This window comes from Cherax quadricarinatus, chromosome 27, assembly GCF_038502225.1.
Source record: "Cherax quadricarinatus isolate ZL_2023a chromosome 27, ASM3850222v1, whole genome shotgun sequence".
NCBI classification, from domain to species: Eukaryota; Metazoa; Arthropoda; class Malacostraca; order Decapoda; family Parastacidae; genus Cherax; species Cherax quadricarinatus.
Genome location: NC_091318.1, coordinates 27,770,104 through 27,787,603, shown reverse-complemented (window position 1 = coordinate 27,787,603; position 17,500 = coordinate 27,770,104). Strand labels below are relative to the sequence as shown.

The 17,500-nt window shown below is 42.4% G+C and overlaps 1 protein-coding gene across 8 annotated transcripts in view; it reads left to right on the top strand.

Annotated features, from left to right (window-relative positions):
- Window positions 1-17,500, top strand: part of LOC128691112 (uncharacterized) — a 343,519-nt gene that overhangs the window by 250,388 nt on the left and 75,631 nt on the right. The window lies entirely within an intron of this gene.

Below are 17,500 nucleotides of genomic sequence, written 5' to 3'. Positions count from 1 at the left end.
ATGGACCATCGGGAGCTTCATCATCATATGGACCCTCGGGAGCTTCATCATCATATGGACCCTCAGGAGCTTCATCATCATATGGACTCTCGGGGGCTTCATCATCATATGGACCCTCGGGGGCTTCATCATCATATGGACCCTCGGGAGCTTCATCATCATATGGACCCTCGGGAGCTTCATCATCATATGGACCCTCGGGAGCCTCAGGGGCTTCCTCATCAGATAGGTCCTCTGGATCTTCTTCCAGGAGCTCGGTAGTAACCTCCCTGAAAACCACCACGATGGGAGGACAGTAGAGCATACGTGGAACCTCGCGCCTGTAAAATCTCTCCATTTCCTTTTTCAAAACACCATTGATTTCATCTTCGGAACTTCCCTTAAAAACAACACAGTTCATTAATGTTATCGTCAAAAAGTTTGCCTCTCCTTGGCGTGGCAGCCGCTTCCCTACGTCCACCTTTACGGCACAAGTTATTTTCTCCCCAGTGCATTCGTCCTTACAGGTGAAGTTAATTTTTATAGCATTACGCGCCATCTGCCCTGACCCTTCCATTATGATCTGGTTGTTATACTTATACGAAATGGTATGAGTGGGTAGAGGCCGGCATGCAAAGCACTTACGCAATGCCCTTAGCCTTGCTACCGGACCACTAGGTTTCTTGATTATTGTTGAGACGCTGGCGGTAACCACAGGACGACTAGCGGTATATGGGCACCTACCTTTAGTGTTCCAGAAGATGGTCCACAGGCACCTACCTCCGAACCAGAGGCTGGTCCACAGGCACATTCCTCTGAACCAGAGGCCGGTCCACAGCCTGGTCCAGAGGCACTTTGTCTCGGTATATGATGGTTGCGTGTTGGTGAACACCGGTGAAGGCTGCTCCTCCTTCCTTACTCTCATCACCTTCCTGTAGAGGGTGATGATCTCATAAATTAACATAAGGACGCCTACTGCGAAAGTGATGTTGATCATTGTGTCAGCGTTGGGGATCGCCAACAGGACAGTCATAGGACTGAGGACCCTCACCCAGGAGCTGATGAAAGGCACCGACCAAGACTCACTCATCAAGCCTGGCTCGACCAAGGGGACCCCCACTGGAGAGTAGTAGCTCCCTGCGAGAAACATCCACCTCTGGTACCAAGGCGGCGTCTCGGCCTGGTAGACGGACGTCTCCAGCACCCTCCGCAACTCTTCATCCATGCTGAGGGTTAGGATGTCTGCCATCCACCACGCAATCACACACACCACTAGAAAAATAAGTAAACTTTTTTTAAACATTATTTAACAATTCTTTTACGACAATATAAAAAGTCAAAGGAGGAATACGGGTTCTGAAGGAATACCAGGGATACCAGATTGCAAACTCGAACTTAAAGGCAGGAAGCAAAGGTAATAAAAATTACGGTGATATTAATAAAACTGTTTATTGACTGATTATGTCCATAATGCTACAGTGAGCTCTGGATCCAAGAAATTAGAGATATCTTAGCAGTTATTAACCCCTACTGTCCTAGAGATTAATAACACTTATAACTCAATTTTGATTTTTTTTTTGCGTCTAAGAGGTATTTATAGTGATACTGAAGTTTAATTTACGACCTCCTGGTCTACCAGACTGTTGGTACCAGTAGACCACAACATAGGTCTACCATATTGTCGGTGCTAGAAGACTTCAGATGCTGCTGTTACCTCTACTTGTTCTTGACCAAGTGCGTATATATATATATATATATATATATATATATATATATATATATATATATATATATATATATATATATATATATATATATATATATATATATATATATATATATATATATATATATATATATATATATATATATATATATATATATATATATACGTGCCATATTAATATAGAGTTTTATGAGCATATCTGCAACACAGATGTATATGAAAATGCTATTATCCATTTTATTTTATGTAGATAGAATACTAAAACTAATGAAGGAACACAACCATGAAGGTAACAACAGGTTGTAAACGCCGAGGAGGTTATCCTTGCATTACTCAGGCTGTGAAAGCCTACGCTGCTATGTTGTGGAAGCCGTGAAACAATCCTCCTTGGAGATCCTAGGACGTGGAAGTCAAGCAACATAGCCTTCCTTGAAGATCACAGGTTGTAGAAGACAAACCACAGCCTTCCTTGACGATCCCAGATTGTAAAAGACAAGAAACACAACTTTCCTCTTAAGATCCTAGGTTGTGGAAGCCCTGAAATATAACCTCCCTTGAGGATCCCAGGTTGTGGAAGTCAAGAAACAGGAGGCTCTCCAGAAGCGCCTGACGTTCGAGAATTTCGTTTCCGTATTTTCCCCCTCACAGATGCTCCGGTGCTTTACAAAATTCGATGAATACAGAATGATTTAGGGTGAACCCACACGGGAGGTGACGTGCAGCCAAGACGACGCCAGGTGAATTAAAATCAGAGAAACTCTGATAGTAGAAATAGTACTACTATTACTACTAAAAGTAACTGAACTATTGTTTATACTATTATTGCTCTAAAAAAAATTCTAAATATTAACACTTTAACATATAAGAAACGAGTACACATTATTATTATTATTATTATCAAGAGGGAAGCGCTAAACCCGGAGGATTATACAGCGCCTGGGGGGGGGATGTGGAAGGCATTCAGGCTTAATTCGGGGAACTGGAGCACAGATCCAATTCCCTAAATCAAGAGCCCCTCACCAACATCAAGGAACCTTCCTTGAGGGGAACGAGTACACAGAGATGTGTCTCTCTCGGGGATTAAATTTATATTTTTTTTTAAAGCTATACCGAGACCCCCTTTATTTTTTAAAGAAATTTAATAGCCAAAACCAGTTTAGTGGCTATTGTCGTGGTTTTCAAATTTTGAATATTAATGATAAAATACATTTGTATTTCTTAAATAAATGGCAAAAAAAGACAACGTTTCGGTCCGACTTGGACCAAAACGTCACAGGATGTGTATGAAGTCGACATAATTCCTCACGAAATAAATGCCACAGTGAAAATAGGAAATAAAGTCTATTTTCACTGTTGTATTTTTTTTCGTATTTTGAATCAACCGTTTTACTGTGATTTCTTCCATAATACGAAAGACCCCGAGACCAGCCCAGCCAGTTAGCACCCTGATCCACAAGGCTATTGGAGTCGCCATTACGCAGGTCAGCGTAATAACTGCATTGCTACTACATATGTTAACATCCTGCTAAAATATTCAGAGTATTCATAGCTCTTCTTCCGCTTATTTTTCATTACTGTTATTAATTATTTGTAACATTAGCCTATCTTTCCAAATGAGCCGCTTTGTTTTACAGTGTTTGAGCCATTTTTTATGAAAAATGGCTCGCTGTAAATGGTCCAAGTGGGATCGAAACGTCGTAGTATGCCCCTCTTCCCTAAGATTCAAGATGAGAACGGAAAGACACCTGGATGCTGGTCGAAAATCTTGATCCAAAAAAGTAAGAACTACCCGTCCGTTCCATGGATCATACCTGATTTTCTTTCGTTCTCAGTCGTTGTATATTAACCTACGAGTCTGTCGTTATTCAGAGAATGAAATAATAATGATAATGATAATGATATTCATAATAATGATACTTCTAATAATAATAATAATAATAACGGCAAAGATATTTCTCCGTGTGTCTGTCTTTGTGTGTGTATAACTTCTTCAACTTCAGCGTAATGACTGATCTGAAAAGCTTAAGTAAACTGAAGCTTAAAGCCTGGTCAACACGCTAGAGACAAGCTTGGGAACAATCAAACAACCCAACAAGCTTGGGAACAATCAAGCAACCCAACAAGCTTGGGAACAATCAAACAACCCAACAAGCTTGGGAACAATCAAGCAACCCAACAAGCTTGGGAACAATCAAACAACCCAACAAGCTTGGGAACAATCAAACAACCCAACAAGCTTGGGAACAATCAAGCAACCCAACAAGCTTGGGAACAATCAAACAACCCAACAAGCTTGGGAACAATCAAGCAACCCAACAAGCTTGGGAACAATCAAACAACCCAACAAGCTTGGGAACAATCAAGCAACCCAACAAGCTTGGGAACAATCAAACAACCCAACAAGCTTGGGAACAATCAAGCAACCCAACAAGCTTGGGAACAATCAAGCAACCCAACAAGCTTGGGAACAATCAAGCTTGTTAAAACGTTACTGGCCAAACTTTGTTTTACTTTCGAACTTCAAAAAAAAAAAAAATGTTATTTCTGCTTTCAGAGTTCGCAGAAACGAAATAGAATGCCCGAATTTGGAGCTGTGGAGCTAACCGTTCTTAGTCGCTTTCGCAGCCTCCTGTGAATACCGAGAACACAGTATTCCGCGAGCACTCCGAGAATACCTAGAGAGCAGCATACAGTGAATACCACAAATATTGTGAACATAACACCATGAATATTGTGAACACGACATGATACAAATACCCCAATTACTTAGAACGAAACATGCATCAGATACAGAGAAGATAGCATACCGAGGAGGTTAACAAAATTTCTCAAGAAATATTTAGCAAAGTTGCGAAGGTCTTGGCAAGACTCTGGCAGCTTCGTTACGCACATCATAATATATATAAGAAAAGAAATAAACACAGAATTTGTGGTTGATGTGTGTATATGTATGTATGTATGTATGTATGTATATATATATATATATATATATATATATATATATATTATTATTTTTTTTTTATTATCACACTGGCCGATTCCCACCAAGGCAGGGTGGCCCGAAAAAGAAAAACTTTCACCATCATTCACTCCATCACTGTCTTGCCAGAAGGGTGCTTTACACTACAGTTTTTAAACTGCAACATTAACACCCCTCCTTCAGAGTGCAGGCACTGTACTTCCCATCTCCAGGACTCAAGTCCGGCCTGCCGGTTTCCCTGAATCCCTTCATAAATGTTACTTTGCTCACACTCCAACAGCACGTCAAGTATTAAAAACCATTTGTCTCCATTCACTCCTATCAAACACGCTCACGCATGCCTGCTGGAAGTCCAAGCCCCTCGCACACAAAACCTCCTTTACCCCCTCCCTCCAACCCTTCCTAGGCCGACCCCTACCCCGCCTTCCTTCCACTACAGACTGATACACTCTTGAAGTCATTCTGTTTCGCTCCATTCTCTCTACATGTCCGAACCACCTCAACAACCCTTCCTCAGCCCTCTGGACAACAGTTTTGGTAATCCCACACCTCCTCCTAACTTCCAAACTACGAATTCTCTGCATTATATTCACACCACACATTGCCCTCAGACATGACATCTCCACTGCCTCCAGCCTTCTCCTCGCTGCAACATTCATCACCCACGCTTCACACCCATATAAGAGCGTTGGTAAAACTATACTCTCATACATTCCCCTCTTTGCCTCCAAGGACAAGGTTCTTTGTTTCCACAGACTCCTAAGTGCACCACTCACTCTTTTTCCCTCATCAATTCTATGATTCACCTCATCTTTCATAGACCCATCCGCTGACACGTCCACTCCCAAATATCTGAATACGTTCACCTCCTCCATACTCTCTCCCTCCAATCTGATATTCAATCTTTCATCACCTAATCTTTTTGTTATCCTCATAACCTTACTCTTTCCTGTATTCACCTTTAATTTTCTTCTTTTGCACACCCTACCAAATTCATCCACCAATCTCTGCAACTTCTCTTCAGAATCTCCCAAGAGCACAGTGTCATCAGCAAAGAGCAGCTGTGACAACTCCCACTTTGTGTGTGATTCTTTATCTTTTAACTCCACGCCTCTTGCCAAGACCCTCGCATTTACTTCTCTTACAACCCCATCTATAAATATATTAAACAACCACGGTGACATCACACATCCTTGTCTAAGGCCTACTTTTACTGGGAAAAAATTTCCCTCTTTCCTACATACTCTAACTTGAGCCTCACTATCCTCGTAAAAACTCTTCACTGCTTTCAGTAACCTACCTCCTACACCATACACTTGCAACATCTGCCACATTGCCCCCCTATCCACCCTGTCATACGCCTTTTCCAAATCCATACATGCCACAAAGACCTCTTTAGCCTTATCTAAATACTGTTCACTTATATGTTTCACTGTAAACACCTGGTCCACACACCCCCTACCTTTCCTAAAGCCTCCTTGTTCATCTGCTATCCTATTCTCCGTCTTACTCTTAATTCTTTCAATTGTAACTCTACCATACACTTTACCAGGTACACTCAACAGACTTATCCCCCTATAATTTTTGCACTCTCTTTTATCCCCTTTGCCTTTATACAAAGGAACTATGCATGCTCTCTGCCAATCCCTAGGTACCTTACCCTCTTCCATACATTTATTAAATAATTGCACCAACCACTCCAAAACTATATCCCCACCTGCTTTTAACATTTCTATCTTTATCCCATCAATCCCGGCTGCCTTACCCCCTTTCATTTTACCTACTGCCTCACGAACTTCCCCCACACTCACAACTGGCTCTTCCTCACTCCTACAAGATGTTATTCCTCCTTGCCCTATACACGAAATCACAGCTTCCCTATCTTCATCAACATTTAACAATTCCTCAAAATATTCCTTCCATCTTCCCAATACCTCTAACTCTCCATTTAATAACTCTCCTCTCCTATTTTTAACTGACAAATCCATTTGTTCTCTAGGCTTTCTTAACTTGTTAATCTCACTCCAAAACTTTTTCTTATTTTCAACAAAATTTGTTGATAACATCTCACCCACTCTCTCATTTGCTCTCTTTTTACATTGCTTCACCACTCTCTTAACTTCTCTCTTTTTCTCCATATACTCTTCCCTCCTTGCATCACTTCTACTTTTTTAAAACTTCTCATATGCTAACTTTTTCTCCCTTACTACTCTCTTTACATCATCATTCCACCAATCGCTCCTCTTCCCTCCTGCACCCACTTTCCTGTAACCACAAACTTCTGCTGAACACTCTAACACTACATTTTTAAACCTACCCCATACCTCTTCGACCCCATTGCCTATGCTCTCATTAGCCCATCTATCCTCCAATAGCTGTTTATATCTTACCCTAACTGCCTCCTCTTTTAGTTTATAAACCTTCACCTCTCTCTTCCCTGATGCTTCTATTCTCCTTGTATCCCATCTACCTTTTACTCTCAGTGTAGCTACAACTAGAAAGTGATCTGATATATCTGTGGCCCCTCTATAAACATGTACATCCTGAAGTCTACTCAACAGTCTTTTATCTACCAATACATAATCCAACAAACTACTGTCATTTCGCCCTACATCATATCGTGTATACTTATTTATCCTCTTTTTCTTAAAATATGTATTACCTATAACTAAACCCCTTTCTATACAAAGTTCAATCAAAGGGCTCCCATTATCATTTACACCTGGCACCCCAAACTTACCTACCACACCCTCTCTAAAAGTTTCTCCTACTTTAGCATTCAAGTCCCCTACCACAATTACTCTCTCACTTGGTTCAAAGGCTCCTATACATTCACTTAACATCTCCCAAAATCTCTCTCTCTCCTCTGCATTCCTCTCTTCTCCAGGTGCATACACGCTTATTATGACCCACTTCTCGCATCCAACCTTTACTTTAATCCACATAATTCTTGAATTTACACATTCATATTCTCTTTTCTCCTTCCATAACTGATCATTTAACATTACTGCTACCCCTTCCTTTGCTCTAACTCTCTCAGATACTCCAGATTTAATCCCATTTATTTCCCCCCACTGAAACTCTCCTACCCCCTTCAGCTTTGTTTCGCTTAGGGCCAGGACATCCAACTTCTTTTCATTCATAACATCAGCAATCATCTGTTTCTTGTCATCCGCACTACATCCACGCACATTTAAGCAACCCAGTTTTATAAAGTTTTTCTTCTTCTCTTTTTTAGTAATTGTATACAGGAGAAGGGGTTACTAGCCCATTGCTCCCGGCATTTTAGTCGCCTCATACGACATGCATGGCTTACGGAGGAAAGATTCTTTTCCACTTCCCCATGGACAATAGAAGAAATAAAAAAGAACAAGAGCTATTTAGAAAAAGGAGAAAAACCTAGATGTATGTATATATATATATGCATGTGCGTGTCTGTGAAGTGTGACCAAAGTGTAAGTAGGAGTAGCAAGATATCCCTGTTATCTTAGCGTGTTTATGAGACAGAAAAAGAAACCAGCAATCCTACCATCATGCAAAACAGTTACAGGTTTTTGTTTCACAGTCATCTGGCAGGACGGTAGTACTTCCCTGGGTGGTTGCTGTCTACCAACCTACTACCTACAAGTATGATAATAATAACAGTCAGAGAACAACAGAATAAATGTTGCAAGAGAAAAAGAGCAACAGAAGATATACAACCAAGATAGAAGAAAGAGTAACGGTGAACACAGAACAGAAATATTCAACAGAGGAGGGACAAGGAGAACCACAAAAGAGGAAAAGGCACAATAGACAAGAAGGGAGGAGGAGGAGGAGGAGGAGGAGGGAAAGGAACTGGAAGCGTCGTCAGAGAGTCTGGTCCACAAGTTGGTGCCGCCTCTGGCTACAAGAACGAGTCCAGGCCAGTATAAGAACCCTCGTTAGTACGCTATTAGACTCAACCCCATTACCGACCCCACAGCTCCGAGACCTTAGCGGTTCTTGTTGTAGCTGTTGCTGGTGGCTGCAGGTATGGTTTTAATAATGGTTGTTGGTGCAGCTGTGGTTGTTGGTCCACCTGTGGTTGTTGGTCCACCTGTGGTTGTTGGTGCAGCTGTGGTTCCTGGTCCACCTGTGGACCAACAGCCACAGTTGTTGTGGCGGTGGTGATAATTAATGGAATGAATGTTGCTGCGATGGTTTGTTTACAGATGCAGCTGCATATGAGACAAGGGCTGTGTTTGAGGTTACTACCGACTGTTGCTGCGGTTTACTAGCTAATTATAATAATAATATAACCAGTTGTAGTTGTTCTTTTAACTACGACTGTTGATGTGACTGCTATTTCGCTATGTGAGTAGCTTCGTTTGTAGTTATGGTCATGAATGTACTTATAGTTATGAGTGCGGCTATGTGGTGAATAACTTAGTAGTGACTCTAACTTACATGTAACACCATATAAACATCCTCTTTAGTCACTCTCATGGGCGTGTTTAGAAGAGGATAAATATTTGGTGAGAGTGAAGACTTAGTCTCCCCGGCGTTGATATCGGGGGGGCAACGTTCCCCGTGGCCAGGTCCCAGGCCAGGTCTCCCGTTGCTTTAAAGCTTAGCATAAAATTCAGTGATTATGGTCCACTAGGTGAGGAAAAATTTGAGCACATGTATTCGTGGGGAGGTGTTCAATTTGTTAGGGTCACACAGTGCTTGAAAAATTTGAGACAGGTCTGATGGAAGGAAGGGAAGTTTACCTCCAGTTCCTTGAACCAAGAGACCTGTAACAACATCAAGAAACCTTCTTTGTGGAATCTAATCGTGTGCTAACACTTTATTATATGTAAAATCGAGAATTGAGGGTAATACAAACATTAAATATCGCTTATGTAAAGCGCTAAACCCGTGAAGTTTATTCAGGAGGGGAGCGGTGGAGGCTCGAGCCTCCGTTCGCTTATTTTTCTTGTAATAACGAGCATTTCAAAGGTCATTTAATGATATTTCTGACCCGTGACCAGTCTCGAGGGTTATTTCACCCTCGTTTCTCTGCCTGAGGTCAGCCTTTCCTGTTGAGCGAATGTTCAACCATTTTGTTGGTGCTAGCGGCCCGCAGGATCACATAGGCAATTTCCAAAAAACGAGCTACAGCATGACTTGTAACGAGGGTCATTAAGGCTGTATGTTACCTGTACACCAGTTTACTACACGAGGGTGAATATCAAATGGTATACAATACCGACAGGTTGGTAGATAAGACAAATAGGCAACATTATGTCTTTATGCCTAAATGTTGCCTATGTGTCTTATCTACCAACCTGTCGGTATTGTATACCATTTGATAATCACTCTGTCAGACACTGCAACACAATGGCATCTTGATACAGAAGAGAAAACACCTTGGACAACTTTTTCAAGAACTGTTTGATCTGAGAGGGACATGACCTCTCAGTGGCTACATTCTCACTACTACTACTCTGCACCTCTCCTTCCGACAGTATTTAAGTCTCCACACTGTCGCTTGATCTTCAGTTAGTTCCAGACTTTGGAACAGAACTTCTCCAGGCTGAGGGACTGACAACCTCAAATCTACGACTTCAAGGGTGATGGACTGACTACATCGTCTTCACATCTCTACTGCTCTCGCCTACTTTCTGAACTCGGCTGTACTCGACTGAAGAAGCCTACTGTGTAGGCGAAACGTTTCGAAATAAAGTTGCCTAAATGTTGCCTATGTGTCTTATCTACCAACTACACGAGGGTCATTAAGGCTGTATGTTACCTGTACACCAATTTACTACACGAGGGTCATTAAGGCTGTGTGTTACCTGTACACCAGTTCACTGCACGAGGGTCATTAAGTACTACGTTGAAAATTGTCATAATAATGTGAGCACAGGTGGTACATACCATTTTATTACCATATATTACTTGAAGATTGAGACACTTGTCGGTTTTTCAAACCATTCATCACATATATTACTTGTATAGTATTTTATAAGCATATAAGCAAACTGTAGCCTCAAAACCATTCACCCAGATTTTGTATGTCATGTTAAGCCTACATAAAAACTTATTTTGCATCAGAATAAATTTGTGGTTGATGTGTGGTGCAGCTCCCCGAGGAGAAGCCGCACCATACCTCGTCCCAGACTTTTACGAAGCTTGTCAGTGGCGTCCCTAAGGAGACTCTGTGCAAGAGGTCGCCCAAAACTCCTACGCTCTCTGAAGTGGCGTCCTTATAGAAACTGTGGGAAAGGTCGCTAGGACTCATAAACTCTTTAAGTTTTATCCCTATGGATGCCATGGAATAGGTCGACTCAGTCTCCCGAGGAGTCCCAGTCTCCAGATATTTATCTCGCTCACCGAGTTTGTCATTGTCCTAAATGTATACTTTCTTCTATACGCTCAACTAACAGTAACGTTTAAAAATTAATGTCTTTTCAATAGTTTGCATCTACTACATTGTGACCATGATAGATTTTGAGGATTTTTAATGTTACTAAAATATTAATTTTTGATGTTTTGAGAGTTATGTAGATAAAGGATTTCATGACTTATAACTTTACAGATAGTAGATCAATGAAGATAGTAGGTTACGAAAAGATAAGGGACTAATATAGATAGTTTACATAGTGGGTTTACATAGATTGTTGATCATTACAAATGATGGGCGAACATAGTATAGAGTATAGTATAGTATAAAGTTTGCATAAATGGGGAAAAATCAGAATGGGGGCACGTCACAAGGGGTGTTCCGCAGGGGTCAGTGTTGGGCCCGTTGTTGTTCACAATTTACATAAATGACATAGATGAGGGAATAAATAGCGACATAAGCAAATTTGCTGATGACACCAAAATAGGCCGTTCAATTCACTCTAATGAGGACCATAGAGCACTTCAGGATGATGTGAATAGACTGACGCAATGGTCGGAGAAATGACAGATGCAGTTTAATATAGACAAATGCAAATTTCTAAATGTTGGACAGGAAAATAACCATGCCACATATAAACTAAATAATGTAGATCTTAATACTACTGATTGCGAAAAGGATTTAGGAGTTCTGGTTAGCAGTAATCTAAAACCAAGACAAGAGTGCATTAGTGTTCGCAATAAAGCTAACAGAATTCTTGGCTTTATATCTAGAAGTATAAATAATAGAAGTCCTCAGATTGTTCTTCAACTCTATATATCCTTGGTTAGGCCTCATTTGGATTATGCCGCGCAGTTCTGGTCATGTATTACAAAATGGATATAAATGCACTGGAAAACGTACAGAGGAGGATGACAAAGTTGATCCCATGTATCAGAAATCTTCCCTATGAAGATAGACTGAGGGCCCTGAATCTGCGCTCTCTCGAAAGGCATAGAATTAGGGGGGATATGATCGAGGTGTATAAATGGAAAGGAATAAATAAAAGGGATGTAAATAGCGTGCTGAAAATTTCCAGCCAAGACAGGACTCGCAGCAATGGTTTCAAGTTGGAAAAATTCAGATTCAGGAAGGATATAGGAAAGCACTGGTTTGGTAATAGAGTTGTGGATGAGCGGAACAAACTCCCGAGTACAGTTATAGAGGCTATAACGTTGTGTAGTTTTAAAAATAGGTTAGATAAATACATGAGTGAGTGTGGGTGGGTGTGAGTTGTACCTGACTAGCTTGTGCTGCTGGGTCTGATGTGGTGCTCCTTCCTTAAGTGGAAGTGAGCTGATTAGGTGGGTCATTGGGCTAATCCGGGGAGGGAACATGGACCTGCTTCGCATGGGTCAATAGGCCTGTTGCAATGTTCCTTCTTTCTTATGTTCTTATGTTCTAATATAGATAGTTGATGAATATTATAGATAGTCGGTTAATAAAGATAGTCGGTTAATAAAGATAGTCGGTTAATAAAGATAGTCGGTTAATACATAAACATAAATAAACACAGCTGAACACAAACACAGAGAATCCCGCTGAAGTCAAGAAAGTCACTCGCTCACATGTTTCACAAGTATCAAGGAGAATCTTTAGCTAAGTTTGAGCTGCACGAGCATTCCCAGGGTTCAGTTGCTCTCTCTCTCTCTCTCTCTCTCTCTCTCTCTCTCTCTCTCTCTCTCTTTCTCTCAACATATCGGGATTTCTTTTTGTGAAGTCGATAATTGAGAATGTTCTCTTTACAAAGCAATTTATATATATAATATATATATATATATATATATATATATATATATATATATATATATATATATATATATATATATATATATATATATATATATATATATATATATATATATATATATATATATATATATATATATATATATATATATATATATATATATATATATATATATATATATATATATATATATATATATATATATATATATATATATATATATATATTGTCTGTCAGTTACCAGACGGCGGATCGAGCCTCCACCACCTCTCGCGCTGAAGGGCCCACACGGGTTAAGCGCCTCATATAAATATAACAGTAGAATATCTTCTCATTTAGTGTTTAAAATTAATTTTGGTCTGGTATATTTATTGCAGTTCATCCTTCCGACCGAATTACACAGACTAAAGCATTTCTCCCGGCCAGTGTTACCAGACCGTGGTACATTCATGGCACCTCTCATGGAGTGTAGCCAGAGCAGTGTTGTCCTCACACTGAGGAAGTGTAGCCAGACCAGTGGTGTCCTCACACTGAGGAAGTGTAGCCAGAGCAGTGTTGTCTTCACACTGAGGAAGTGTAGCCAGAGCAGTGTTGTCCTCACACTGAGGAAGTGTAGCCAGACCAGTGGTGTCCTAACACTGAGTAAGTGTAGCCAGAGCAGTGGTGTCCTCACACTGAGGAAGTGTAGCCAGAGCAGTGTTGTCTTCACACTGAGGAAGTGTAGCCAGAGCAGTGTTGTCTTCACACTGAGGAAGTGTAGCCAGACCAGTGGTGTCCTCACATTGAGTAAGTGTAGCCAGAGCAGTGGTGTCCTCACACTGAGGAAGTGTAGCCAGAGCAGTGTTGTCCTCACACTGAGGAAGTGTAGCCAGACCAGTGGTGTCCTAACATTGAGTAAGTGTAGCCAGAGCAGTGGTGTCCTCACACTGAGGAAGTGTAGCCAGAGCAGTGTTGTCCTCACACTGAGTAAGTGTAGCCAGAGCAGTGGTGTCCTCACACTGAGGAAGTGTAGCCAGAGCAGTGGTGTCCTCACACTGAGGAAGTGTAGCCAGAGCAGTGAGGTGTTCCTGCACCAGGTTATACCTTGTAACCTGACAAATAACTTCCTTCACTTCCTCTCTCTCTCTTCTAGTAATGTTTCTGCTAAATTTTCACCTTTTTTCTATTTCGTTTTTTCTGCTTCTCCCTCTGTCCGGTTCTACATATTGTATGATATTCTACTCTCTCTCTCTCTAACTCTCTCTCTCTCTCTCTCTCTCTCTCTCTCTCTCTCTCTCTCTCTCTCTCTCTCTCTCTCTCTCTCTCTCTCTCTCTCTCTCTCTCTCTCTCTCTCTCTCTCTCTCTCTCTAACTCTCTCTCTCTCTCTCTCTCTCTCTCTCTCTCTCTCTCTCTCTCTCTCTCTCTCTCTGTTTCTTGTTTTCTGTACCAATTAATATTCCATATTTTCTTTTCATTCTCTATCAGTTATTTAGAGAATAAAAACAGGATTAATTTTTTTCCATTTCCAGCTATTCCAGAGAGAGAAAGAGAGTGAGAGGTGGATGAGGGCGTGGAAGAGAAAGGGAAGTGGGTGAGGGATTAGAAGAGGCGTGGGTGAGAACGTGAATGAGAGTGAAGCGTGGGTGCAGGTGTGAATAAGGGAGAGGCGTGAGTGAGGGGGGTGGATAAGGGAGCAGGGAAGAGGCATCTTGGAGGAATGCAATAAACCTCTGTGGCACTTGCCTATCCACTTGAGCGTCACACGGGGTCGTCTAGTACTTGCTGTCCACTTAAACGTCACAAGGGGCCGTCTTGACCTCTTCCTCACTGGCTGCCTTCATACCTGTCCATCCGAGCGTCACACCGGGCCGTCTAGTACTAGCTGTCCACCTGATCGCAACAAGGGGGCCGTCTTGGCCTCTTCCACACTGGCTACCTTTATACTTGCGTAAAAAAAACATGAAATCTTCAACGTGCAGTATTACAAAGATATTATTTCTTACCGTTTTCTGTGATGTTTACCCCTTTGCCTCTTAGATGGTATTCTTTCCCTGGTCTCCTACATACTGTTTTCAGCCTCATATCGTTCTGTTTGCTGGGACTGAGTTATGGTATTTATTTCGATAATACTGCTGGGTCGATTCTCAGCTTCTAATCTGAACCGGTTTCACTCGTTCCCTTCCTCGTGAGTCCTTATTATTACGCCTGAGGTTGGCTGTCACCAGCAAGCCCTTAAATATCTTCAAGAAGGAGTTTGACAGGTTCCTCCAAACGGTTCCTGATGCTTATATTAAACTGCTTGATCAAGCCAGCAAGAAAGAGATCTAATCTGGAACCAGGTCATATAGACAGTGACTCTCTGGTCTGGTGCTTGATCAGGTGCGGGTTTTAGGCTGGTGCTTCAAAGTTTAATAGATCTGACGTATGTTATATAGCCCTGAATGACTCTTTACGGCAGCCGACGGCAGTAAAAAGCAGCAGCATTAGCATCAGCAATGTTATCAGCAGTAATATCATCGGTAGCAGTAGCAGCAACAGTGGCAGCAAGAGAAACATCATTATCAGAGATAGCAGTAGTTGCAGCAGTTGAATCAGCAGCAACAACAACATAGGCAGCAACAACAACGTCAGTGAATACACACAACAACCTAAATAGCGCTGTAACATGCAGCATTTTAGAGCCATGAGTCAGCCAGTGTTTGCTTAGTTTGTTGGGAGCAAATATGGCCTCGCCCGCTACACTCTCAACCTTTAGCTTGGGCAAAATCCCAACTATGAAATTAAAATACTGAGGATTAATCTGATTCAGTGCACGAGAGGAGGATAAACTCGTTCCTTTGTGCACAATATTTACCAAGGGATGCAGTTTTTTCTACACGGTTTCTGGCGGTTCGTTTTGTGGTTTAAATAACAGGAAACCACATTTAAACGTGCCAACGTCACCAAAATATAGTCTTTAAATGCACAGTTTGTCATTCGGTGTGTTTTCATTACCTCTGCTCTTTCTACAATTTATATATCTGACATAAGCACAAATCCCACAAAATTCGATAAGGAAATGGAAAATTTGCCCCATCATGCAGCACCAGAACCAGAATCATGGAACTCTAATTTATAAGGAGTGCAAAATACCAGTGGCACGAGCAGGCGGAGACGGAGCTTGGATCTAGGTGAAATCCCAATGCTTTAATAAGCGCAGACATTGCTCTTCTACACAAAGGACGCAGTAGAGCTAGAATGAAAATTTACTGATTTGTAATAATAACATCACAGAAGTCTTTGAAAGGATTGTGAGCAGCCGAATTACTAATCTCATTAAAAACATGACCTACGCAACCCAGATCAACACTGGATTTTAAGAGGGAAAAATCACACTTGTCACAACTGGAAGATCATTATGATGTAATAATAATAATAATAATAATAATAATAATAATAATAATAATAATAATAATAATCTTTATTTCTATAAGTATATGATAGAACGTATACTGACCTAGCTTAAATCAATACATACATACATATACATATATCCGTGAGCGGAAGGAAGGCTTGCGTGAGTGTGACACGAATATTCGTGGCAGTTTGTACCTGTCCACTACCTGTCCTCACCTACCACGCCCTCTCACCTGCCCTTACCTACCACGCCCTCTCACCTGCCCTTACCTACCACGCCCTCTCACCTGTCCTCACCTACTACGCCCTCTCACCTGTTCTCGCCTACCACGCCCTCTCACCTGTCCTCACCTACTACGCCCTCTCACCTGTCTTCACCTACCACGCCCTCTCACCTGTCCTCACCTACCACGCAATCTCAACTGTCCTCACCTACTACGCCCTCTCACCTGTCCTCACCTACCACGCCCTCTCACCTGCCCTTACCTACCACGCCCTCTCACCTGTCCTCACCTACTACGCCCTCTCACCTGTCCTCACCTACCACGCCCTCTCACCTGTCCTCACCTACCACGCCCTCTCACCTGTCCTCACCTACTACGCCCTCTCACCTGTTCTCGCCTACCACGCCCTCTCACCTGTCCTCACCTACTACGCCCTCTCACCTGTCTTCACCTACCACGCCCTCTCACCTGTCCTCACCTACCACGCAATCTCAACTGTCCTCACCTACTACGCCCTCTCACCTGTCCTCACCTACCCGCCCTCTCACCTGCCACCTACCACGCCCTCTCACCTGTCCTCACCTACCCCCTCTCACTGTCCCTCTACTACCTGCCCTCTCACCTGCCCTTACCTACGCCCTCTCACCTGTCCTCATCCTACTACGCCCTCTTACCTTTCTGCCTCCCGCCCCTCCTCACCTGTCCTCACCTCTACCCGCCCTCACCTGTTCTCACATACACGCCCTCTCACCTGTCCTCACCTACACGCCCTCTCCACCTGTCCTCACCTCCACCCGCCCTCTCACCTGTCCTCACATGCCATACGCCCTCTCACCTGTCCCTCACCTACCTACGCCCTCTCACCTGTCCTCACATATCACGCCCTCTTACCTGTTCTCGCCTACCACGCCCTCTCACCTGTCCTCACCTACTACGCCCTCTCACCTGTCCTCACATACCACGCCCTCTCACCTGTCCTCACATACCACGCCCTCTCACCTGTCCTCACCTACTACGCCCTCTCACCTGTCCTCACCTACCACGCCCTCTCACCTGCCCTCACATACCACGCCCTCTC